General features: G+C 38.9%; 1 protein-coding gene and 1 pseudogene across 5 annotated transcripts in view; one reads left to right on the top strand and one right to left on the bottom strand.

The window, feature by feature from the left end:
• Positions 1–582: 582 nt before the first annotated feature.
• LOC113909334 lies at positions 583–16265 on the bottom strand (annotated as a pseudogene).
• Positions 14939–27299, top strand: part of FUT8 (fucosyltransferase 8) — a 330956-nt gene continuing 318595 nt past the window's right edge. For all 5 annotated transcript variants that reach the window (XM_027571178.2, XM_027571173.2, XM_027571177.2 and 2 more), the window contains exon 1: positions 14939–16483. The gene's annotated coding sequence lies outside the window, so the exon portion shown is untranslated. The remainder of the gene's footprint in view (positions 16484–27299) is intronic.

Genomic DNA, 27299 nt, shown 5'->3' with positions numbered 1-27299 from the left:
AGAAATAATGGCAAAAATTATAATTGCATAGAAGTTCTGAGTTTTCATCTCAAATACTGTGTTTTTCATATTAAGAAGTTCAACTTTGCTCTTTTTTTTAAACTTGCTTTTTCTTTCCTTAATATGCTCACTCCTACTTTCTTGAACACATGCAACATAGTTACTATAGCTGTTTCAATGTCTTTGTCTACTAATTTTATCACCTGTGTCATATCCTTTTTTTTAGGGAGACAATTCTGTTTATTCTTAACCAAGAAGCAAAGTGTGGAGGTGCTCTATACGAGTGGTGATAAGATACAAAAGAGAGGTGGGGTGGAGACCCCATAATACACAGCATTATTCTGAGCAAGCTCCAGCTCTTCATTCTAACACTTGAACCAAGGACAGCCATCCTTTTTCACTAAGGCTGCAGAAGAATGGAAACCGGACTCAGTTTATCAGCTCCTACAGGGCAGGCAGAGCAAGAGGCTATTTTAAGCTGATGGAAGAGGCCGCTTGTTGTCTGTTGGGAGCCCCCACACCAAGCACAGAATGGATGCTGAAGGTGGTCTACAGCAGCCAGTGGGGGCCAGTCTCGGCTTCCTAGGTACTCGGCTTCTCTTGATTCTCAATGATAAGCTTGTCAATCAAATACAGTTGGCCGATGTGGACCTGTTGATGATTTATTCCAAGGTCTCTTTTGGCTTTATTCACAGGGTTTGAATTTCTACAGGATCCTTTATTATTATCCTCCTGACATCATAGTTCTTTAATTGTAGGTGCTGAAATGTTTGCTCTCTCTCAGCATCGCCTGTCACAGATCTAACATTTGTGCACTGCTGGAGGTTGCTATTTTGGAAAGAATAAATGAATGAATGAATGAATGAATGAATGGGTCCTCTTCGAGGAGGTCCCAAGTTTAAACTAACCCACAAAACTTCAGCCAATGTAAAACCACAAAAGACATAAAATAAAATGCAGTCTTGTTAGAGGGACGCGGTCTTGCTAGAGGGCTGGGCCTCAGCCTGGGAGAGCCCACCTGTGTCAGATCTGTTTCTGTTGGTTGACTGATTTGTTTTCCTCATTATGGGTTGTATTTCCTGCTTCAATTTGCATGCCTGGTAAAAAAAAAAGTATCAATAAAAATATTGGATTCCAGGCATTATGAATTTCACATTATTGGCTGCTTGATTCTTTCTTTCTTTCGGTATTCCTTTAAATATTTTTGAGTTATGTTCTGGGACACAGGTAAGTTACTTGGAAACAGTTTGATCCCTTTGAGCCTTGCCTTTAAATTATGATAGGAGCAGACAAACCTTTAGAACTAAGGGCTCATTTGGCCTACTAAAGAGGCAATACCTTTCTGATACTCAAGCCAATGCCCAATGTGTTAGAAAGTTTTTCCGTTTAGGCTCTTGGGAATATGAAGTATTTCCAGCCCTGTGTGAATGCCAGTAATTGCTCCTTTCAGGTATTTTTTTTTCTTTCTTGGCCTCAGGTAGTTTCCATACACATGTATGTTAATTAAAGACTCAAGGGGGAGCCCCTGCAGATCTCCAGTACTTTCTCTGTATGCTGCTTTCTCCTCTCTGGTCATCTACCCTACACATTCTAGCTGCCTTAGCCAGTCTGAATTCTCACCTCTGTCTCTTCAACTCCGGAAAACTGCCAGGCTTTGTTGGGGTTCCCTTGCCTGTGCCATAACCCGGAATTTCTCTAGGCAGTAAGCTGGGGATAATTATAGGTTCACTTCATTTGTTTCTCTTCTTTCAAAGATCACTGTCCTCTGCAGCATGTTGTCCAATATTTGAAAACTACTGTTAATAGTTAACTCAATTGTTAAGCCAAACCATTCAAATGTTTTTCATTTGTTTAAAGTAAAGGGTAAATCAGATCCCTGTTATTCTATCATGGCCACAAGTGAAAGTCACAGATTTGACTTTTAAATGGGGGATGGGGAGGTATATTCAACCAATTTTGTATCTGAAAAATAAGCTAGAGTATGACCATGGCTCAGTCATTTAACCTGTTCTTAGCTTTACTTCCCTCATCTGTAAAGTGAAGAGGTTGGTCTATATGATCATTAGGTTCTTCCCTGGTTCTTAAATTCTGTAATTATATAATTAAGCATAGGTTTACCTTTGCAGAGAAAATTGATATATCATCTTCAAAGTGATAGTTTAAAGATCCAGATCTATGAAACTTACTTTGCCGTGGTAAAGTAAATTTAGAGGAGAAGATTTGTTTTTAATGGATGAAGAAGGAATCTGAAGTTACAGACTTGGGAGGGACAATACAAATCCCATAGCACACACCTATGAAATGACCAAACAATTTGAAGAGGGTGAAATGTATAGGAATATTCTTAGTTTCATTTTTGTTTACAGGGCCTAGGTATCATGTATTGGACATAGTGAGTGGTCAATCAATATTTGTTGAATATCTCAGTTGATATTTGAATATATTTTCCTAACAAGGACAAGTAACTGAAAAAGCAATATATAGCAAAAGTTGGAAACAAACAAAAAACCCATCAACATTGGGATTGGTTAATGGTATATCCATATAATGGAATATTATGCAATAATAGTGATACTAAGGCACAGTGGTATGCATTAATATGGAATACTTTAAAAAATAGGTTGTTAAATAAAAATATGAGATCACTACCTGAATTTTTATACCCTTACTTATATATTTCCCAATAAAAATATTTAAAAAGGAATTGAAAAAGCAATGTGTACAATAGTATATTATTTTATATAATCTATATTATGTATAAATAAAATCTGTTTAAGGGCTATATAATTATACACTCAGAGAATACATCTAGAAAGTATAGAAATTGGTGTCACTAGTGCCTTAGGGAAGGAGGACTAGGGGACAGAGTGGAGGAGAGACTCATTTTTCCCTTTATGCCCTTTCATACACCCTTTGCATTTTTTATCATGTGCATATGTTATCTCATTTTAAAAACTGCTATTTGATATATACATATGTACATATATATATATATTTTTTTTCTTTTTCTTTTTCAGTAAAGTAACCAAAGTTCTCTAAAAGGGTTAGATTTCCATAAAGCAGTCTGGGAAATATCCCCCATCTCTAGATTACTTGCTTAAAGGAGCCAGGCCATACCCGTTCTTTCTACTATTACTCCAGGGCACCTCCACGGTGTAATTAATTTCTTATTCCTTAAAAAAAGAAGCATCATGGTAGATACCTAAGTGACTGGCATCTGGAGCATCATTCTTGTTTGAATATGGGAGAGAAAGCACAAGGCCATTTGTTTCCATGATTCTATATAGTATTTACAGTATTTAATTAACTTTTATACTCTAACCCACCCTTCTTTCTGGCTTCCAGAGGCGCTACCAAAAAAGCACAGGTTGTAGGAGCTGAACAGTGAGGCTGTGTGATTCACAAGATGTTAACTTGTGGCCAAGTTGCTCCTTTCCAGTGCTGCAGGTAACGTGCAAATAGGTTTGTAAGAGTGAAACGACACCCACAAAGTGGGAATGCTACCTAGTATGTTTTAGGAAGAGAGTTACATTTCTGGAAAGCTATCTTAAAAGAAGTACTTTTAGCCACAACCTTTGTGTTCCTACAAGTGTCTGAGGCACCTCACGTAAAACCCAAGTATTTCTTGGAAGACACTGGGAGATATTTGGAAACATATGTGCAAGTCCCAAAGCAAAAATCCAAGGCTGATGCAAGTCAGAAAAAGTGCTAGGGCTTGCTATTATACACGCCTAAGGCATTTTCTTCTGACTCTGTTATCTGCTTTAGAATCTCTGGGACTGTTGCTAGTTTTGAATTCTTGAAATGCCAATGTAGCAAGTAGACAGTTAATGCCAGAAAGATGCCTCCAAGATCTCACTACCCAATGAAAGAATATGAGGAATAAGATTCCTGACTTCAAGAGGCTTATTTTTGTCATATGGGAGATATTATTGTGTAGAAATATTGTGTAGAAATCATTATAATATGTGAATAATAGGAAGGAAAACATTACTATTGAAGGGGGAAATGTTATTTTGATACAAATATACAATATAATACCATATGTACACACACACACACACACACACACACACACACACATATATGGCAGTGTTTTTGGTGGATTATACATTGGCAGGAAGAGTCCTGCTTTCCTCCCTAATCTGAGCCAAAGATCAAGAATTTAACAAAAGGGAGGACACTACTGATGGCGCCAGATCTAGCAAATAAAAATGCAGGATGCTCAGTTAAATTTGAGTTTCAGATAAACAACAGGGAATTTCTTAGCATAAATATGTCTTACGCAATATTTGGGACATACCTATACTAAAAAATGATTTGTTGTTTATCTGAAAGTCAAATTTAGTTGGATATCCTATATTTTATCTGCCAATGCTAGCTGCTCATAGAGTAGGAGTAGATGCATTTTTTGTTGTTTTTCCCTCACCTCTTGGTTCCCGCATGGTAAGATGAATTGCTATTGACACCTTCCACACAAGTAGGGACTTCTACACAAGTAAGATGAGTTGTTATTGACACCTTCCAACAACGGGTGAGAATACAGCTGAATTCTTGCTATGCTGCAAAGCCAGAATGGAGGAACAGGCTATAGATTGACTTGCCTCAAGAACAACTGTGAGACAGACCTCCTTCTCCCCCACAAATAAACCAGATGGAGGTGACTTTATCATGTATAGGATGGAAGTTGAGCTTTTTAAAATTTGGATATTAAAGGAAAAGGTGACTCCTGAAGGCTGGAGGACTTGAAGAAATTCCATACCATAGAAATTCGTGGAGGGAGTGAAGGTGGAGATTTTGTAAGCTGGATCAGTGAACACTGGCTATGAGCTGGGGTGCGCCTGCTATGTGGAGTCAGGCTGAGGGAGCTCCTGGTTTCATGTCACACTAGCTTCCAGAGATGGAGAACACAGGAGTGAGAAGACAAAAGTAGTGATTGGGATGCATAGGTGGGTTTGTTCAATGAATTGTGGAGGGTCTTGGAGACCATGTTAAAGATTTTAGGCTTAATCACAAAGCAGTGGGACTCCTCTGGAGGTTTCTGAGCATGAAATGTCATGATCAGGGTTATGCCTTAGGAATATTAGTCTTGCAGCTCTTTATAGAGGGATTGTGAAGGGGTGAAGGAGTGGAGACCGGGTGATCAATTGAGAGGGGATATAGTCAAGGCTACTGGTAGTCCATATGGCATCTATATGTGAGTTACAAAAGGTACACCTCCCCTGAGGGGATGCAGACCAGGGCACTCATTTTGGCAAAAGATTGCCAAGCCAAATGGTTTGGTACTAAACCAGGGGCTAGATTTCAGCCCCCATTATCCTCTCAGTCACCATCATAGTTGGTTAATTAACACTAGTGGCTTAATGCAATGAAGATTTATTCCTTGCTCACGTCACAGTCTGCTGCTTGTAGGGTGGCTCTTCTCCTAGTGGACACTCAGGCATCCTTGCAACCTACCTCTATCTTATAGTGAGACCATCTGAAATATCTAGCCTCCAAGATCACCAAGGCAGGGGAAGAAAGAGCTGGAGGTTCTTACAGAGGCACTTATAACCAGAGTAGGAAGTAACTTAATATCATTTCTGTCTGCAACCCATTGGCTAGAACATGGTTCCAACTTGACTAGCAAGGAGGCTGGGAAATATGAAGGATGAGAGTAAGTTGTGCTGCTCTGAGTCTAGAAAACATTGGAAGATGATTCTAAGGATGTTAGGGGAAATCTGATGTACTTTATTCAACTTTCATTTCAACTGTAATAAAAAAAGCAATATCCTTTTCCTTGTACAAGCAATTTAATAAGCATTTATGTTTAGCAGTTTGGTTTTTCTAGAACTGTATATGTGGGAAATTATGATCATAAATACAGGAAGTATCTCCAGATATTATATGGTTCATGCTACTCTGTCAGAGTATGACTGACTTAAACCTAAAACCAATATATTAACATTAAATATTAAACATATATATACACACCCAAGTTAGTTTGTGTCTGTAAAAATTTGTCTTACTTCATCCACATGTGATATTGGAGTCTAGATTTGTTGTAATGATTGTAAAATTTATCCCATGTCCTTTGATGAGCAAAGTGGTAAGTGGTAATTGGGAGACAATGAAGAAGGATTAAAAACTCTCTTACACAGAATCAAAATGATCTGTCTGCAAACCTTGTTTACCAGAGCTTCAGTTAGCCTCCCTATTACTAAGTTAAGCTCACAGAAGGCAAAGGTACTCTTTGAATATTCAAAATACTATTGCATGGTCTCAGACAATCAGAATAGACCCCTGAATAATCAGAATTTTGTCATATTGGTGAATATCAGCCCTGATATACAACCAAGGACACTTTAAGTACAAGGTCATGAGGAATGATGCAGAGTTTAAATAAATATTTCAGACTCATCCCTGTGGTGTCCATGTGTCTTAGACTTCCAGGAAAATTCAGATATTAAGTACTAGATTTAGTTGTTAGATTTAGTTTCACTCCATTTGGTGAATGAAATATGACCACCACAATCATATGTATCTGGGAGGAGTCAGTAAATGCTTTCATTGTAAGTTGGAAGGGAGAACTAATCAAGCACATTTTGTCTTAAAGGCACACAGAATATTAAAAGTAAAAGGGCTGCGTAGGTTCTTTTATTAGGCCCTTATTCTAAAAATGAAAAATACTCCTATAAAAGGAAAGACAAAGTTAATTGGATTTCTTCTATTATTTAGGAATGTGGACATAAGTATGTGGAAGTTTTCTTAGGATACTTTAAAAATAGCTATTAAAATGTGTTACAACTTCCTTGGAAACCATTTGCAGGATCTAACAACATGTAAAGACAATTTTTTTTTAGTCAAATACTTTCTGTTGACATAAAGTCACTTTCTTCATTCATTCATTCACTCATCCATTTACTTAATGTTCACTGAGCATCTCCCATAGACCAAGCACTATTCTAGACACTGGGGACACCATCTAATGCAATGATCCTTTGTTAGGATTTTGCTTTTTTGTAAATGAAATATTGAGCCTGACAGAATATTGGGTTGGGATCAGAAGACCTGAATTCTAAATGTGATTATACTGAACTATGACTTATATTAATGATATCAAATAAGTAGTCCCCCAAGCCCAAAATCTCATTCATCTTTAGTCACTTTTCCACCTAATCCATTATCACGTCCTTCACGATTTCTGGAATTCACCTCCTGGTGTCCATTTCATCTTCTGGTTATCTCCTGTTTAAATTACTTTATCCAGAGCTGTGCCACATGGGATTGTGTCAGTCATCTACTGCATGTGGTGGAGATATCCGTGCCCACCAAACATCCATGCACTCCTTTGTATTTCCCAGTCCCCCTTGTTGTTAATTCAGAGCTATAGGACTTCTTTTTTAAAAAAGATTTATTTATTTATTTTTAGAGGAGGGGTAAGGGGCAGAGGGAGAGAATCTTCAAGCAGACTCCCTACCGAGTGCAGAGCCCAACCCGGGGCTGGATCTCACCAACCATGAGATCAAGACCTGAGCTGAAACCAAGAGTCAGATGCTTAACCAACTGAGCCACCCAGGTGCCCCAGAGCTATATGCTATTTATATATTAGATATTCATAAACTCTTTATTTCAACACCTGACAGAATTAGCTTTTAATAAGACTTGCCTGTAGATTAGCTTTTAAAATGTCTATCTTTCCTATGTGAAGACAGTTTTGTTCCATTATCATAGGGCTTTCACCTTTTCACTGATTTTAAAAGGAGCCATGAGTGTTGCCTTTATGTAACTCATGATTTCTTCTGAGCTCACTTTGTGACAGCGTAAGGGGGGCTGAGTCATTTTGTTGGTGAGATGCTAGATGGTCTGTGTGGAGACAGACTCCAACAGAGTCCACCTGACTTCATAAACTAAACATTTAGTGGAAACAATGCATCAGAGAATTTGCAAAGACCAATAGGAAGGCTGAGTTTGAGTTGAATTGCTAAGTACTGAGGACCGAAGGACAGAATGGTAAGATCTATATGTGAATATTAGAAAGATGCGGAGAGTTGTCAAAAGCCAAAGGGGAAATGAGGGAAAGGACGACAGCAGGGTGTCAGGGATGCCAATCCCCGTGTGTACCCACCTCCTACCTCTGCTACGGGGTTTGCCATGCTCAGGCCCACAGTCCCTGCTGAAGGGGCAGCCACTGCCACCTAGACACAGTAGTTTGGACCAGAATGAATACCTGACTGAAGGCCGGAACACCCGTGATGTGACTTAGTAGAGAAAGATAGGAAGACCTGACAAGATTTCCCTCTCTGGAGAATGTGAATAAAGAAACCGAGAAAGTTAAGGTTGTGTCTTATACTATGAAAAAGATAAAATTATAAGGAACAAAAATCATGAGCCCCAGAAACCAAAAGGTCGAATAAAAACCGGAAGTCAGTCGGTACTGAGAGAAGAGCAGGAGAGCAGAGAATGAGATGGGGAACGTGAGAGGGTTGGAGATGTGGATTAGATCTCCAGTTGTCTTGGTATCTGATGGTGCTTCAGCCACAGGGTCAGTTTCAGTTCATGTATTTTGAACTGAAAACAGTTCAAATCCCCCTTTCCTTGGAGTAACCCAAGTTATTTGGTTTCTTGCACCTTAAAGAGCTCAGGTAAGTTGGACGAGCTTCTCAGCCATTTGGCAGAAGTGGCCAGAAGACAGGGAGTGTATTTTAAACTCAATGATCAGCCTTGAAAGAAATATAAGTTAGCTCCCCTTGACCCAATCTATGTGAGTTTACAAGTCTACTTGTAAACTGTGCCAGCACAATTTATAGGGGGTTGTTTTTAGAACCTTTACTCTTTTAAATACCAACACTTGTATTGTAGCATGTACTGCAGAACCGAAATGACATTCAACCTTCGGTTCAGGAAATCTTGCCAATCACCTATTTCTTTTTCTTCCTGAGATTCTGTTTTCATGTTATCTTGACTTTGGATGTAGATCAGATAATAATAATAGTGTCCACAAACGCTTGCTTTAGCTTAGGGTTTTTGTAGAGCTATATAAATGTCTAACATTTGTTGTGTGCTAAATCTGTGCCAAGTGCTGTTCTTAAAAGCCTTATGTGTAATAACTCATTTTACAGTCATGACAACCCAATGAGGTAGATAATATTATCCTTCCCATTTCACATGAATGAAAAAAATGACACATAGTTTTAAAAAGTTTCCCAAGGTCTAATCGCTATTAAGTGGCAGTGCTTGGATTCAAGATAGTTAAAATCTACTTTCTGGACCATGACTCCATACTGCCTTGTTCCCATGGAAACTGTAGAAGATCCTGACTAACCAGAGGTTATGAGTTTCTTGATCCCCCTGGCAGGTATATCGCAATGAAAATTAATTAACTCATTCAGCAAATATGATACATAGTGGTGATCAAGACAGAGGCAGGGGCTCTGCCCTCAAGGGACCTTCTGGTCTTTCAGACTTTTGTCAGCTTGGTTAGAGTTAGGTTTTCCCCTCAGAATCTAATTTTTCCTCCAGTGAACTCATAAGATAGAGTTTTGCCCCTGCAAAGCAGAACCTTAGAACTTCGGTGACTTCAGCAAGGCCCATTCTTACTGGAGCAAATATTTATAACATAGTGACACTGGTAATTTTTTGTCTTTTTTGGCTGGAATTTTTCTCTCTGATTTTTTTTTCTCTTGCACCTATTCCATTCTTCCCCAGTCTGTATCTTTATTTTTGGTTTAAGAATTTTCAATATAGTAACATGTACTTGTCTTTGTTATATTTCTTTCAAATCTTTTTGGATTTATTTCTCTTTTTATGGATCCTATTAAGGATCCAACTTAACAATTTATCAAACTACTATGGCATTGTATCAGGATTAGGTTCAGTGGTATGTAACAGAAAAACCTAGAAAATGGTGGCTTAAATAAGAGAGAAGCTTATTGATTGATTGATTGTTTGTTTGTTTATTCACATGAAAGAATTTCAGAGGCAGCAGCCCAGGACTGGCATGGAGGTGCCACAGAGTTGTCAGGGAGCCAGTTCCTTCCTCACTATTATGCTATCCCCAGGGTTTGGCTATCTTTCTCATGGTCCAAAATGGCTAGAAGGGCTCCAGTCATCACATTATGGCCCAGGTAATAGGATGCAGAGAATGGATAAGAAGGGTATATTCCCTTTCTTTTTATAACTTCTTTTTTTTTTAATAGATGTCCCACATGACATTTCTACTTAGATCTCAACAGCCAGAATTTAGTCATGTGGCCACACCTATGCAATAATGGAGACTAGAAAATACTGGATTTTAGCTGAGGGGCAATAGGACCATCTAAAAATTGGGGGTTGGTTGTTGTGGAAGAATGAAAGAACAGATATAGGGAGGTAATTTGAAGTCTCTGCTTAGAGGTACTTTACATATAGTTGATAAAGATTTATTGGTTCATTTTTATAAACTTGATCATATTCTTAGAACTATCATTCAAGTTGTTAATAAAGATAATTAAGGATTTTCCTTCTTATTTTTTTACTTTATGATAATATAACATACCATTGCATTAATCACAGCTAAAATAAACCCACCTGAAATTAGTTTATGCAAAATAAGGAATATATTAGAAGAATATGGGGGGAAACCTTGGAAGAGGCAACCCAAAGCAGAAGGAAAGGCAGAGATTCTGTCAATAGTCAAGAAAACGTAGAACTGAGATCTCTAGTATAACAAAGACACTTTCTTCACCTCTTCTCCTCCCTTTGTCCATTGACTTTATTTTCTCAATGCAGAATGTGTTTCTCTACTTGGCAAAAAACAAAACAAAACAAAACAAAAACATGTCCAATGACATCTTTCAGATGATATATCTAGCTGAGATTTGAGATGACCTCCCTTCCAAAGTCTAAAAATCTTGGAGGAATGGCTTCATTGGCCCATCTTGGGTCAGGGGTCCACCTGTTGACCAATTAGCTGTGGCCAATGGCCAATCAGCAGTAACAAGTCTTTTCTTGCTGCCATCACATGGCAGATGTGTGGAAACAGGAGCAGTTCCTATAGGAAAGGCTGTCCTGGCTAGGCAATTGTATAGGCTACACTTTAATTATACATGATGGAAAAACACAGGTCAGTGGTCTGAATTAAATGAAAGGAAAGATAAAGGAGAAACATTTATCCTAATGCAAAAAAATTGATTTAGCTATGAATAAACACCATTTGATAGGTCTGCAATACACAGAATGTTTATTATGTCAGGCATTGTGCTGAGTGCTTTTTACAAGTTGAGTCATTTATTCCTTAACCCTGTGAGCTAGAGATTATTATTCTCTCTTACAGATGGAAAACCAGAGCTCAGGGAGGTTAAGTAACTTGTCCAAGAACATATAGCTAGTAAGTGGCATTTGTCTTAACTTCAAAGTTTTTAACTACCACGATAATATACCGTCTCATTGCTTCTCTATTTTCAGTTGGAAGCTATGGTCATTTTTGATGAAGCAATTATTAGTTTTTTTTTTCCTTAGTTCTGCCATAACAAAGCTATGTGAACTTGATAAATCTTGAAATGTATCTGGGTCTTAATCTCTTTATCTGTAAAGATTGGGTTGTATTAAATGTTAATGTATCACCTTGTTAATTCAGGTAATATTTTGTTTCTAAAGGCAAGAGCATGAGCTATTATATTTTTAAAATTTTTAATTCACCCAATATTTTTGAGTGCTTCTAGAGCTGTATCTGTATTAAGAACTGTGATGAAATTAAAGATATATAAGATGTAATTTCTGCTTATGGTGTTATGGAGAAAAAACCCAGAATTGTTATTTTGCAGTATTGCAAGTCCAGAGAAGACTAGCCTTCAGGAGTGATATAACCACCAGCTCAAACATATCTTCAAGGGTTTTTCTCTTTGTTTGCCATCTTCAGTGTGTTGACTTCATTTTAAGGTTAATTCTTCTTGGGTGGTTGTTAGATTGCTGCCAGTGGTAATCTCTGTTATGGGCTGACTCATTCCTATCTGGTAGGAAAGAGAGAATCCTCTCCCCTAAATATGGACTAAAAATCCTTCCCTTCAGCTGGATTGGGCCAGTATACCCCAGGACTATAATGGTTTTCAGGTATATTAGAATATACCTTAATTAGAATAGTCTTAAGACCTAGCATAACCTAGATTCCAAGTCATACTGCAGTAAAAAACAACCCCAAATCTCAGTGGCTTAAACAATAAAGGTGTATTTTTTTTAAGATTTTATTTATTTATTTGACAGAGAGAGACACAGTGAAAGAGGGAACACAAGCAGGATGAATGGCAGAGGGAGAGGAAGAAGCAGACTCCCTGCTGAGCAGGGAGCCCAATGTGGGGCTCGATCCCAGGACCCTGGGATCATGACCTGAGATGAAGGCAGATGCTTAACCAACTGAGCCACCCAGGTGCCCCTAAAGGTGTATTTTTTATTCATATATCCATCCTGACCTGATGAGGGTGGGAGGTGGGGTGTTCCACATTTTCCTCTTTTAGGGACCTAGGCTAACAAAGGCTCTATCATCTTCAAAAACACTGGTTTTGAGACTGGAGAAGGGTAAACACTGTGAGAACTTATACTTGCAATTCAATTTTATACCTGGAAGTGACACATAATCACTTCTGCCCACAACCCACTATAGACTAGTGGCTATACTAGTCACGTGGTTCAGCTCAACTGCAAGTGTGGGGTTGAGTGGCAGGGATGTATGTATGAAAATATAATCTCTTTATATGCAAGGAAAGAGAGGGTAAGCAAGTCTCTACCATACTAGGGAATTAATTTACTGATTGATTTAGGCTAATTGCTCTTCTATAGCTGGAGGTTGGATGGGAGGTTGTGGTTACCTAAAAAACAAACACACACACACACACACACACACACAGAGTGAGAGAGAGAGAGAGAAAGAGAGAGAACTCTATTAATGAGGAAGGAATAGGAGTGGATGTGAACAGTGTGAACTATATGACGCTTTATCCCAATGAAGAAGACAGAAATTTCAGCCATGGAGGCAAGTCATAGAAAGGGATAGTTTGGCTAGTTTCATAAGTCTTTAAATCAATCATTTCATTTACTCTTCTAATTGGAAAGATTGGCTCTGCTCTTTAATAAGTGGGTGTAGACTGAATTTCTATTTAAGGAGTTGGCTCAAAAGTGACTTAAAAACATTTACTGGATTTCAAAGTATAGACTGTTTTTCCATATTTCATTGTTGTGGTTGCTGGCAATGGTGTGTCAAGCTGGCTAGATTTGTAGTTTTAGAACTGGCAAACAACTGAAATTTCTCCAGACCATCCCGTTTATTTTACTGATAAGAAAGCTAAGGACCAAATGGATAAAATGATTATCTCAAGGTCACACCTTTTTGCATGTAACAATACAGTGCTGTCTTTTGAATGATTTCCTGCAAGATGTAATCCTCTAAGTAAATGTACCTAGAGCAATACTTAGAAAATAAGGACAATTAAAAATTAAGAATGTTTCCAGGACTGACATTCAGTTGGTCCACTCTGGTAGAAATGGAAATATTTCTGAACTATTTGGTAAGTAGCTGCTGCTGAGAGCCTCTTTAGCTCTTCTCTGTGACCTCTTGGATCCCCCTATTATAACAGGATCCACCTCAAAGGGTTGCTTTGAGAATTGAATGATGGAGGTAAGAGTTTATCATGGCGCCTGGCACTCAGCAATATTACACCTAGGCTATTATTTTTATTATAGTCATTAATAAAATGGTACTAGTAAACTGCAAACTAGTTTCTGCATGAATGTTCACAACTTTGGAAATGTGATAATATTTAAGTTCATTAACTTTGATCTAGGTAATCTCTCAATAAAATGGCTACTAGTGTATTCACTTTAACTTTCATTTTCATCTCTTCCATTGTCTAGTGGTTGACTCCTCCTTGCTCCACCCACAAGACCCCACAGCTCTGGTTGATGACTAAGAATCTGACGCAGGCTGTGCCAAAGAATATAATGTACTGACAAGGTTCTACCAGTTCTTGGTATAATATGACAAAAGAATGTTCTGTACCATCTCTTGCTGAGCAGAACTTATCTGTAAGTTTTCAAATAAGCGAAGACGGGTATAAAACCTAGTTGGTAAGGGAAGGGTGGAGGAAGTGGTGGAGCTCTTCTACTTGCTTAAGCAAATATCAGAAACTAGGAGTGATGAGAGAGACAGAGGCAGGCAGCCGGGGTGAGAAGAGAGAGTGAGAGGGCCCCAGGAACAGCAGTGGGTGGTGGTGGTGGGGAAGCTAGAGCTTGTGGAGAAAACATCGTTTGACAGATGTCTTCTGGTGACTAGTAATGTTTAGAACCTTTTGGAGATTTTTTCCTGCTCAGAAACTTAACCTAGCAAGAGAAAGGCAGAGTTTTAGCAACATTCCTCTCTGGAGAGAGTAAAAGAAATGTTTTTTAAAAGCTGGAACTGTTGTGAATTTTTTGGAATTTCATTACTGATCTGGAACTCAGTGTGTAAAGATTTGATCCCAAAGTCAGTTGTATAACTGATACTTCCAGTTCTGAGGTGGCAGCTAAATCCTGGGCATGTCCTGGAAGGGGCCTTGATAACAGTGTTCTGTCACAGGCCGAGGAGCACATTGACTCAACAGAGCAGAGTCACTAGAGAACTGATTTCTGAGTATATTCTAGAGACACCCAAGTTATTTGGTATTTTAATATGTAATATAATAACCTATCAAAATGCTAAATTTTGGGCAAATATTCCTAGGACAGATATTTTTTTTAAAGCAGAAGGAAGTAGAGAAGATGTATTTTATTTAATTTTTTAAAAAGATTTTAAGTAACCCCTGCACCCAACTTAGGGCTCAAACTCACAACCCTGAGATCAAGAATCACATGCTCTACCAACTGAGCCAGCCAGGCACCCCTGAGAAGATATGTATTTTAATTCCTACATTTTTGGAAAGGAAAAATCAAGGCCAGATGGAAAATCGGATGTTTTGAGGCAAAAGTAAAGTAAAGCTTTGAACTTGGAGATCTTAAAGTATTATATAAGGTAAGCTTTAAAGTTAAACATGCTTGCTAAATTTTTTTTTTTATGTGCCATGCTCTTTAATTTTATTCAAAATCTTATTTAGCTAGTAACTACTCTTGAGAATCACAATCGTGTTCTGGAGAATAGGTTAACATTGTAATCACAAAATCTATAACTCAGCTCCCAAAACTCAATGACAAAGGTTATATACACAGATCTAACAAGTTGAAGTCTAGAATTTACACAAAATTGGTACAATGTATTGAATAAAGCAAAATGATTTCAAGGAGAGTATTTATCTATCCTATATTCCTCTGATTTATCAATGTAAAAGCTTCAGTGAACAAATTCAGAAGTCTGTTTTTTTTCCCAACAAGAGGACACCTAGACAATCTGTCCTTAAATCAAGGTCAAAGTTGATTGACAATGTTGCTAAAATATTTTTTAAATTTCTGTTTAAACTAAAAAGTAAATATCCATCTCACTTCTGACTTCTAAAAATGATCTAGAGTATGACTGATAAGATGTTAGCCTTTACTTCATCTTACGATGGCATAAACCCAAAATTTCGATTCATTTCCAAAAATCAAAGCTTGTGGCCCTTATAGAATTCCGTTGTTTGTAAGCTTTGTACAGGAACTTCTTTAGTGGAGGATGGCAACCACGCATTAAATAAATCATTGTTTTATGATGATATACAAGCTTTCTGAGCTAGAACATAATCCTCGCTCTGCCAGTATCTTTTTTGTGTAACTTTAGACAGGTCACTCTACTTTTCCCTCAATTTTCTCCTCTTACAGGGAGATAATAGTCGTAAAAACGACTGGAAACTACTTTGCTGAGAGCTTTTTCTTTAAAGGACTTACAATAAATACCAGAGTCACAAGGTCCAGCAAACCTAAGAAGAAGCTGAGCTTTTTGAGGACAGGGAACTTTTTTTCTTCTTTGAGTCATCAGTTATCTTATTTGTTTTCCTGTAATACAGTTCCTCACCTATAAAAAGGCCTCAATAAATACTGTAAATTTATGAATGTTATTTAGGCAGATTGCAGTCTTGGCAGGCCAGTGCCTTGTAAATCTCTTTGCTGTGATCCTTTTCATACTCAGCATCTAAAACGCCGCTGTTATTTGCTCTGGGATAAGTACCCAAGGCATTTATTTAAAAATATCCAAGTCTAGAGAAATAATTTTTCTGTCCTTGGGGCACCCTCTCACTTTCCGCGGTACTGCGCTCCAGGCTTGGGATCTGGGTCCCGAGGCTACAGGGAAGAGTTAGGTACGGGAAGCTCATCCTCCGGCCGTCGGATTGGTCGGCTCGCACTCCACTCACACGGCTCGAGTCTCTGATTGGCCACCGTGGCACCCTCTCCCTCGGCCCGCGACTACTTCGTGTGCCGGGGCGGCGCGCCTAGGTCCTCCGGCTCAGCTCGCGGTGTGGGCCGGTCACAGCTAGCTCTTCGGCACACTGCTCTGCATCGCGGGCGCCAGGAATTTCCCGAGTGCAAGCGGGTAGGAAGCATCCTAGGGAACCCCTCTCCCGCACCCCCAAAGTTCTCTTTGCCGTACTGAATAAACTTCCGCATCAAAGGGGCTGTCGCAGCCGCGGGTCGGAGGAAAGGCATCAAACTCAGGCCCTTGTGGGAGGGCTTTCTGTCGGGGCAAATGTGGAAACAGCTCTCACAAGATAAAACAGGGCTTTGCTAGTTGCATGTGGGTGCGATGCCCAAGCTGCAGCCGAACGGCGGGACTGAGCAGCAGCGATCCCCTCTGAAAAGTAGCAGGGAGCCTGCTTCATATCTCCAGTACCAGTGCTCCTTAGGGCCGCGGAATGAACTGGCTCGGGCCAGTCCGTTCCCTGGCTGTCGAGAACACGACACTCCCTGGAGATGGCGCTCCCGGGAGTGGGGAGTTCGGCTCGAGTCGCGCAGCCGTCAGCCTCCGGCCTGCAGGCGGTAGAGGGCGGCCTACGCTCGTGTAGGAAGCCCGCGCCCAAGCGCAGCTGCTGCCCTGCTGGAAGTCTCCCGGTCCCTCTGTGGCCCGAGGCTCTGCCTGGCAGCGGATGCTGCAGTTACGCTATCCACAGGCGCAGCGAGAAGGGGGCGGGAAGCAGCCGTGGCACATGCCAGGGTCGCCGTATGTGGCAGCGGCCAGCGCATGCGCGCCCTCTCCCAGAAGCCTGTAACGCTGAGGGGCGCGCGCCCCCAGCCGCGCGCGCACGCTTGCGCTAGCCAAGGCTTCCCCGCCTGCGCTCGTTGTCAGAGTCGCTCCGGCGCGTGCGCGCGTTATCTCCGGCCGACCCGAGTAGCCGTGTTCCCTCAGCTCCAGGCCCCCGCCCCACACCGCCCCCTCCCAGCCCCCAGCCAACCGGTCCCCTTCCTCTCCTGGCGGAATGGGGCCGGTGCTGCTCGGGGTCGCGCGCCCGGGACCCGGCTCGCGCTCGGTCTCGCGCTGTCAGCGACTGCCCCGCTCGCGCCGCCTCGCGCTCTCGCTCAGTCAGTGGCGCCGAAGGCTCCGTTAAGCAGCGGCGGCGGCGGCGGCGGCGGCGGCGGCGGCGGTGGTTCCTGTTTCCGTTTCTTCCTCTCCCTTCAGTCGGGAGTAGCATCCTCCACCCAGCCACCCCTCCCACTCCCCAACGGGGCAGCTGCGGCCGAGGGCTGTGGCGGCGGCGGTGGCGGCGGCGACTGGGGACGGCGGAGACCGCCTCTGCTCCCGCCTCGGGTAAGGGGGCGTTTGGGAGCCGGGCCCCGCGCCCCTCGGGGTCTGGGGCTGGGCTAGTGCGGGATTCGTGGAGGCGCCGGGGATGTGACTGGGGGCTGTCGCCGCTCTTTTCCCCCAGGCGTTCCCCGGGCCTGTTGCTGCAACTGCTGCTGCTTACCCAGGGGCTCCGGGAAAAGTGGGGAGGAAGCCCCCGGGACGCTCTGGCGCGGCCCGGGGGCGCGGGCTGGGGGTGAGGGGCGCCTGCAGCCGCGGCTGTCCTCGGCGTCGCGCATCCTTGCTTCGGGCAGGGGCCGAAGCCAAGGAAAGGAGAAGGGATGGGGGCGGGGGTGGGAGGTGTCCCTCTTTTCCCTTCTCCACCTACCTGCCCTTTCGCCAGCAACTCGGTCCCTGTAATCACGGACTGTGGGCAGGAGGATGCTTGTACGTTACGGGCTTTTGTGAGGGGTTCTTGGGCCAGAAATCGGGGGGTGGACCCGTACAAAGATCCACTCCCGGCGAGGGGCCAATGCCTGGGCAGTTAAAGGCGTGAGTGCCGCTGCACCCCCCAACTGATGTGGGAATGATCAGCTGGCGGCTTTTGAGTATCTAAACTTATTTGGGAAGGTTAAACGAGTCCTTGTTAATTAGTTAAAGGAGGTTTTTTCCTGCAAGAGTGAGTGGGTTGTCGGGTGCAGCACCTGTTCTTTTACTGTGGGCATTGCAATCTTCAGGCACACACAACGTCAGAGACGCAGTGTATATCTTAAGTTAAATGGCAGTGTCTTGGTTAGGGTTCATCCCTGGTGAGCTTTTAGCGTTTTGCCGTGTATTATTAGCCTTTTGATTGAGGCCTTGGAGAAAGGCAGAGAGAGGTATTGTTTCTTCTTTCCATGTTTAAATTAATTTACAGTGGACTTAAGCCAACTCTAGAAGGTGAACCTAGGAAAGGCAGAATCTCCAGTAGATAACCCCAAACTTCAAGGTAACGCAGAACAGATTTCAACAAAAGTTTTCAATCAGTTTCGAATTAAGCTCATCAAGGGTAACTGACTGAACTTTGACTTGGCTCTCTTTAGAAGTTGTAGGCAAGGTTTCATTATCGTTTTTTTCCTTCTTGTTACTCCTAGGGTTAAGTGTATATTTATTTACTTTATTAAATTTAAATTTCATGTTTTTATACATAGGTCTTTTAAAGGGCGCATTATATATATGCATTATAAACATTTTAGGAGAGAAATTAAGCATAACAGCATTATACTGAAATAATGGAGCAAGTTCTGTTTTCCCTTCTTTAAAATAACCTAAAAAGCAACCTAAAATCCTATGCCAAATGATAAGATCTTGTACATTGCCAGTTTTGTGAAATATACCATAAAATGTGTATAGAAAGTGGCAATTACTTGATTTATAAATACTACAGTAGTAAGGATAAGGTGGGCATTCAAACATTTGTATTTGTGAATTTACAGTTTAGTATATAGAAATGTAGGGAGTTAGAAATGAATAGGCTATAAGGACCATTGAAGGGTGATTTGGGGCATGGATTTTCCTTTCGCTGCTTTTATAAATTGAGAATTGTACTTGAAGAGCTGAACAGCTGGAATGAAACTTGTATAGATTGCAGAAACATGCAAAAGTTTATCTTTGATCAAGTAGTGAGTTAACATGAGGAGTATACTGTGGTTTATTAGGATAGTGAATCAAAATAGTTTCCATAAAATATAGCACCATATAGATCATTTAGGATGTTCTTAAAGAGTCACTTGAAGTTGTTTTCCTACAAGTCATCCTATTTGAGATGTATGGAATTGAAAAAAAACAATAATTCTGATTACATTATGCAGTGTTTGGTTTCAATTTTAATTATTTATTTTAAAGTACTGGAATGTCCTTAAAAGTGGTGAATTTTGAAATTTGCTAGTGGCTTGGAAAAACTTGTGTTGTTTATTTTTTAAGTGCAGTTATATTAGTAGGTTGGTCTGGAGGGGGAGCTAGTGCCAAAGCAAAGCATAGCTTAATACGTGTTTGAACTTTTAAAATGCCCAAACCCAGGTTTTTATGACCTGAAGGAACATAAATTTTTAATTAAAAGAGTTAGGGATTTGATATGGGCATATATCTGAACATAGTTATTTGTGGAATATATATATATGTTGTATATTACAAATAAAAAAGCTTTTCATGATCTGGAATAATGGAAAGTATATGCTTAAGGCTTATTGAATTTCTCATTTACAATCTCAGAAAAATATGCCCCATAATGTAGAGTGTGTAATAGTAGTTTTTTAACTTTCTTGTGCGTTGCATCACAAGGGAAGTAGTCTTAATCCTTTGTGCATGTTGTATGTTCTTAAATTTTTTCTTTATAATAACCTATAGTCCTAAAATTTCAAAAATCAAGTAGAGTCTTATATGGGCAAAGATAGTGACTGGGTAGTAAGCTAAGTATTTATCAAGAGTAGAGATACTTTCATTAAGACATGGATCCTTCAGACATCTGGAAAGCAGGATGCCAAGGTCACTTCTTAACCCCTGTCTCCTATAATATAGTGCAATGAGTCTAGCCTGTTTACTAAATTGAACTTGGGCCTTTGAATATAAAGCAATTTTTTGGTTTATGGCACTTTAGTTAGATTTCTCAACTGTAATCAGTTAGGTATGCGAATTTACTTCTCACAGTTCATATATTCTTTAAATTCAAGGCTAGAAATTGATAATGTATATACTAAAATAATTAGAATATTTTGTTTTCTGAAGATAGTGGTTGGGCTGTTTGTTCTCTTGCTCTTCATTATGTAAACAGAATCTCAGTGCTGATAAAATAAAAAATAGATTCTTTGAAAAGAATGGCAATACCTGTGAGATAAAGAGTAGTGAAGTGCTCACCATTTTTAAGGGGTTTATTTATGCTATAAATTAAACAATGTTTTAAGGGGTTTATTTATGCTATAAATTAAACAGTGTTTTATAAGACATGCCAGAATATTTTTATGTATCTTTTTCAGTTTCTTAAATGGTTATTTTTGATTTACTATAAACTGCATTACTAAATCTCTTGTTTTAATTAAATGGTAAATATACCCACTTCATATTATAGAACATTTATAAGAGTTACCATTTTATAATCATAAGAGTAAATATAAAAAAATGTAATTTTTTTAACTAAAAAATAAAACACAACTGGGGCACCTGGCTGGCTCAGTTGGTACAGCATGCGACTCGATCTCAAGGTTGTGAGTTCGAGCCTCATGTTGGGCATGGAGGCTACTTAGAAAACAAAACACAGCTAAGAGTCTAAACAATGCTGAAACCGAAAGTATTACTATTGTAGTACTTTTATGCCCTTCGTCAATACTAGTTCTGTTGGTACTCCTCAGATGAGGTGCCAACTTCCAGGCTTCTGTAGTGAGCAGTAGTGTAGTAGGTGTGGCATTTAGAGGACAGTTCAGTATTTTCTTTGGTTTCCTTCTTAGTGAGTCTGTGGCTTATATTTCTGTACTATTTGGTATACAGTTTCTTTTTGGCAGTTGGAATTGTTATTAAATTGTAGTTTGCTATAATGAGACAGATGTTTAAAAGATATTTACAATCAGTTTAAAAAAAACATTTTAAAATTCCCAACAGAAGATTGTTATACAGGGATGTATATGTATTTAAGATATATTTTTTAAGAGATTAGTCTCATGTCTGAACCTTCTTTTCTCTCTACGTTCTGCTCTCCAGCCTACTCTTCTTCAACTTCTCTCCATATCCACAATTTTCTCTTTGGAGTAATTAGGGATCAAACCAATAAAATGAACGATATCACTCACCTGGCATAGGTTTTTCTTCCTTGATTAAATAAATGACCGTATTATCAGTCTCTACAATATTCTAAACATATAACCCATATACACTTTGTATGATACTATACATTTTACTTTTAATGGAAGAAGAACTTATAGGGCCTATGGGATTATGCTGTGTTTTTCAATATTAGTTACTCATATTTGTTACAGAAAGCAGAGGTATATGGTTAATTTCATTTAAGCTTTCTTTTAAAAAGACTTTATTTACCAAAACCTAATAGCTCACTCATCTATTACTTTTTAAAAATATCTTTTTGTGGTAATTTGTTTTTTGTTTTTTGGTCATGAGAAAATGACATGTGAAGAGGAAATATGTTACGAGTTTTTTTAAAAAAACTGTACTGATGTGGTTCAAACTTGCTTTTGCTATTGGTTCTATAGTATAACCTCTTCATTTGAAGCACTGGAATAAACCTTTAAAGATCACTGTTGAAATGCTCCCTATTTTTGTTGTATCTTAGAACTTGGGTTTTTCACATTTATTTTAACAATGGGATAAATTGAAAAAAATATCACAGCATACTGATGTTTCAGTTGGATTTAACAGTTCTACTTGTCACTGTCTTGATGACTGGTTAATGTAAATAAAGTTCACATTATAAAATATGTAGTAAAATGTTGATATTAATCATATGTAAATGAGAAATTAAACTACTGTTTATCTTAGAATCTGAGTTATGAGAAATATTACATGATATGAACTTTAAATGCTATAACTTTCTGATTATAAATGAACAAAAGTAACATAAAAATAAGAGATTCTTCTGTTTGATTTACTGCAAACATATAACTAAAATGAAAATGAACCTGTTTTGTGTTTATGTACATCTTTTTATTCAGTTGACTGTTAATGAACCATGAATGAGTTTCAAATTTTTAATAGTTTTGTGGCTGGATTATATCCCTTAAATGAGATATGAAATTCCATTAATATCTAGAGCCAGAATAAATTTGCATGTGGTAAAAACAATATTTCCAAACCCATCAAACTATAAAAGCATGGCAGTGTTATTAAATGACTTAAGTCATCATTCCATAAGCTAGTTTTAAAAATAATTTTTATACTTTTAAAAATATAATTGATCATAATATCTTGATTGGTGGTAAAGGTGGGAAAAATATAATTTGTAGCTTCTATATTATATCCATTGTTTTAGACTTCACCAATGTTTGGGGCAGTCAGTGAAGGGAAGGAGATTGAGAGAGGCAGAGGATCTTACTGGTTGATGAGCCTGCTTTGTTTGGAGGTGAGGGAGAGTTCTTTAGTTTTTCTTTGTCCCTCCATTTCTTTCTTTTCCCTGTTTGTCATTCTTACTCTCCCAGTTGTAGGAAATGTGGCAGTTGACAACATCCTTATAGGATTTTTTTTCTTAGAGTTCATAGAACATTTCCTGGTAAAACATTAGCTTTTATGTTACAGTAGTTTTATTATAATGATTTCATTTCCTCTGAGGCAAGAGGCAAGAGACTAGAAGAACTTCAGTTGGGGTAGAGTTTATTATTATTTATTAAAAAATGATTTTGTAACTCCATGTAAAAAGGGATATGGGGTTGTTGGTTCATTAATTGTTAAGGGCGCTGTATCAGTCACATTATTATCTGCTTAATATTTAATATATCATAATCCCCTCTTCCAATTTCCTGGAATGCATTCTCATGTCTCCTTTGTTATTTCTGTCTTCATCTATGGAGTTTTTGTGTATAACGAATTGGTTTTTAGAACATCACTTCACCTTCTTTGTGTACCACATTGCAGTAGGAAAATGTAAAAAAAACAAACCCCAAAACCATACTGTGTCCCTTGAAAAGAACTAACAAACTAAAATGAGCAGCAGTGTTCTCCTTTCATGGGAATACTGTTAGCAAGTTTAAGCCAGTTATTGTGAAAAGGTCACAAGGAGAAAGTGTATGTTTGATAATTAGGGCCCTAATCATTTGGGATCTGACTGATTCAGTTTCTCTAACACATGGAATTGTACCTGAAAGAGAGATATATTCAGCTGAGATTGTGTTCTATTTTTCCTGCCTTGAATTCTTTGGATAACTACTTAATTCATTCAGTTACCAAATGTCAAAAGATCGTAATTTTGAGAAACCTACTCTTTAAAATTAGAGCTTAAGCTGGGATAAATATTTTGCTTTCTTTTTATAAATTTCAGATTTTTCTTTCTCTTTTAGGAAGTTTGGTGAAACTCTGGGGCTTTAGGAAGGTGGTAATTGAAATTCTTGAGGCCAAAATGTCTTTCGTTAGCCTTGGTAAACTGAGCCTCAGCAGCATGGGAAATGTAGGTTTACTAAGTAATCCTGACTGCTTTCTCTGACATAATTACAGATATCTAGGCCTCCATTAATTAAAACTCTGTTTATTTTTAAGGTTCAAACAGTGGTGTTTCTCATAGATGTAAAACATTAACTGTTACGAGAGAGAAAACTTACTCTTAATTTGTAAGTAAACAAAGAATAGGCTGTCAATGCTGAGTAAACTGAAGAGATGTATACCTAATAAGGATGCACAAACAATAAACTGAAGAAACTTGCTAATATGCAATTAAGAATGGTTCCTCTTAATAAAAAGACTATTAGTGTTTAAATTATAGTGGCACAAAGGTGTCATGAAAATGAAATCACTAAAGAATTCTGTTTTGGAACAGTTTGTCAGACCAGATAACAGATAAAGGAGCACATCCTCTGTTCTTTTTTTTTTTTTTAAAGATTTTATTTATTTATTGGTCAGAGAGAGAGAGAGGGCACAAGCAGGGGGAGCCGAAGGCAGAGGGAGAAGCAGGCCCCCCACTGAGCAAGGAGCCCAATGTGGGACTTGATCCCAGAACCCTGGGATCATGACCTGAGCCGAGGGCAGACGCTTAACTGACTGAGCCATCCAGGCGTCTGCACCTCCTCTATTCTAAACTGTCTGCAGAGGCTTAGAGCAGTGCAGATCCTATCTAAAAGGAAATAATGATCAATAACCAAAGTGTTTTCAGAGGAATTATGCACATTTCCTATGTGTATATTTGTGCACTTCCTGTTACTTTCTGTATCCATGGAAAATGTAAGGGTGGAAAATAAAGTACCTAACTTTTGGAAATTCTGAAGGGAAAAGGATCTGAAGTTTGCAAAACAATCTGTTTTTTTTTTTTTTTTTGTCTGTGTGTGTGTGTTTTAGTGATACTTTTTTTTAAAGATTTTTAAAAATTATTTGAGAGAGAGCTCGAGCAGGGTTTATGGGGGCTGCAGAGGGAGAGGGAGAAGCAGACTCCCTGCAGAGCAGGGAGACCCACACGGGGCTTGATCCTAGAACCCTGAGATCATGACCTGAGCTGAAGGCAGACCCTTAAAGGACTGAGCCACCCAAGCACCCCTAGTGATACTTTTTGACATATAATTCCCCAAGAGCTTTATGGGAAAAAAAAAAAAAATCTGAGTTCCTTCTTAGTCATTTTTTGAATAGCTTTATTGAAGTATAAATTATGTCTCAAAGTTTGCAGGTGAAGTTTTATTTATTTTTTTAAAGATTTATTTATTTTAGAAAGAGCGCACACGGTGGGGCAGGGCAGGGGAGAGGGTAAGAAAGTCTTAAGCAGACTCCCTATTATGAGCATAACATGGGGCTTGATCTCATGACTCTGAGATCAAGACCTGAGCCGAAACCAAGAGTCACACTCTTAACCTACTGCACCACTCAGATGCCCCCACAGCTTAAGTTTTAATAAATTTGTATATTGTGCAACCATTATCACAATTTAATTTTAGAAATCTTTAATTCTCCAAAAAGTTCTGTTTTGCCCACCTTCCCAATCCCTGCTCCAACTCCCAGCCGTAGGCAACCACTGATCTGCTTTTTGTTTCTGTAGTTTTGCCATTTCTAGAAATTTGACATTAAGAGAATCATACAATATGTATTCTTTTGTGTCTGGCTCCTTTCATTTAGTATAATCCTGTTTAGTCATTTGAATGAATGGTTAAAATAGAAAAGCTTTAAACCTGGAATCAGGAGATTGGATACTAGCGTTAGCTTTGCTACCACATGTATAAACTTGGGTAAGCCACTTGTTCCCCCGGGCCTTTGCTTTTTTTTCCATAAAATGAATTATTTGGATTTTCTTCTGTTCTAGTTTTTACAGCTGTGTAGATATTCACTGACCTTTTCCTAGAATATATCTTAACTCTTCCCCTTAAATATAGTCACTTTATTATTTTTTGAATCAGAAATGAGGCTTATGGTCTAATTTTTTTTAAAAGATTTATTTATTTATTTGAGAAAGAGAGGGAGCATGTGTGAGCTTGTGGCGGGGAGGGGCAGAGGGAGAGGGAGAGAGTCTTAAGCAGACTTGATGTCTGACTTGGGGTTTGATTTCACAACCCTGAGATCACTACCTGAGCTGAAACCAAGAGTCAGGTGCTTAACCAACTGCGCCACCCAGATGCCCAAAAACGAGGCTTATACTCTAGTACGTGAGTCAGCTGTGGACAAATATGGGACTGTCTTGAAGAAACAAGATGGTTGATTGAACTTTTTCTTGAACATTTCTTAGTTCGTGTGTATAACTTTGAGAATAGGGACAATCATAAAAGCTGAGTTAATGATTTTTAAAGAGAAGAAAGACAAAGTTTAATAATTCTCAGAGGTAGAGCTTTAAAAGTGATTGAAGCTTCTTATGAATGTAAGAAAAAGACTATGCTTTTAGTTATTTATTTATTTTTTGTTTTGGGAGTAGAATATGGCATGGAGAGATTTTATTTATTTATTTATTTATTATTTTTTTTAAAAGATTTTTTATTTTTATTTATTTATTTGCGAGAGAGAGAATGAGAGACAGAGAGCACGAGAGGGAAGAGGGTCAGAGGGAGAAGCAGACTCCCCGCCGAGCAGGGAGCCCGATGTGGGACTCGATCCCGGGACTCCAGGATCATGACCTGAGCCCAAGGCAGTCGCTTAACCAACTGAGCCACCCAGGCGCCCTGGCATGGAGAGATTTTAGTTAGGTTTAAACCAAGTTGGGTTCAAGGCAGTCGAGTGAGATTAGACTGTTTTTCAAAGAAGAACCAAAGAAAATGTATAGCTACCATTGGGAAGACTGTCCTAGGGCTCATGTAGAGGCAAAGCTGATAGGTAACATTCAGGTGTCAAACTAAGGAAAATAGACACATATAGGGAGTTAAAAAATAGTGCTGTACATACGTAAATGAATGTGTTTGTAACAGGAGTAGACAACTGTGCGTAGGCTGGTATCAGATATGCCAAAGGGTTAATGTGCATTTTCAGTGTAGTGTAAAAAAAGATAGGGCACTGAATAACAACTAGCTAAATTTAAAAATGAGAGTGCTGTAACTACTTTCAAATATTCAATAATTTGACTCAGAAACCATCAGAGCTTCTTATATTACCTATAATAGTAGGAAGTATGGTATTAAGATGATTGAATTTTTATTTTTACCCAACATACTAGAATGTATGAGTGGTAACCCACAGATCAGACACTGTGGAGGAGGGGAATATAGTCATAAATATATTTTAATGATGGAGTCATTATAGCAGCATAAGAAAATTTGTTTCATGCTTTATAGTCCTATTTTTTGTTCACAAGTGGTATTTATAATTTAGGTAAACTGCCAGATAACCAGAAATTTCCCCAAATATGAAACCTATATTTAATCAATGAAGATTTGTCACTTTGACAATAATATAATGATTATGTTAAGACTCTAAATGAGTTTTAAAAGTTGAATCTCATAGCTTTTTATGCAATGGCAGCATTCTAGGAATAAGTATGAGAACT

This window comes from Zalophus californianus, chromosome 6 (assembly GCF_009762305.2).
Source record: "Zalophus californianus isolate mZalCal1 chromosome 6, mZalCal1.pri.v2, whole genome shotgun sequence".
Taxonomy (NCBI): domain Eukaryota; kingdom Metazoa; phylum Chordata; class Mammalia; order Carnivora; family Otariidae; genus Zalophus; species Zalophus californianus.
The sequence above is the reverse complement of the archived record's forward strand: the minus strand, read 5'-3'. Positions and strand labels throughout refer to the sequence as shown.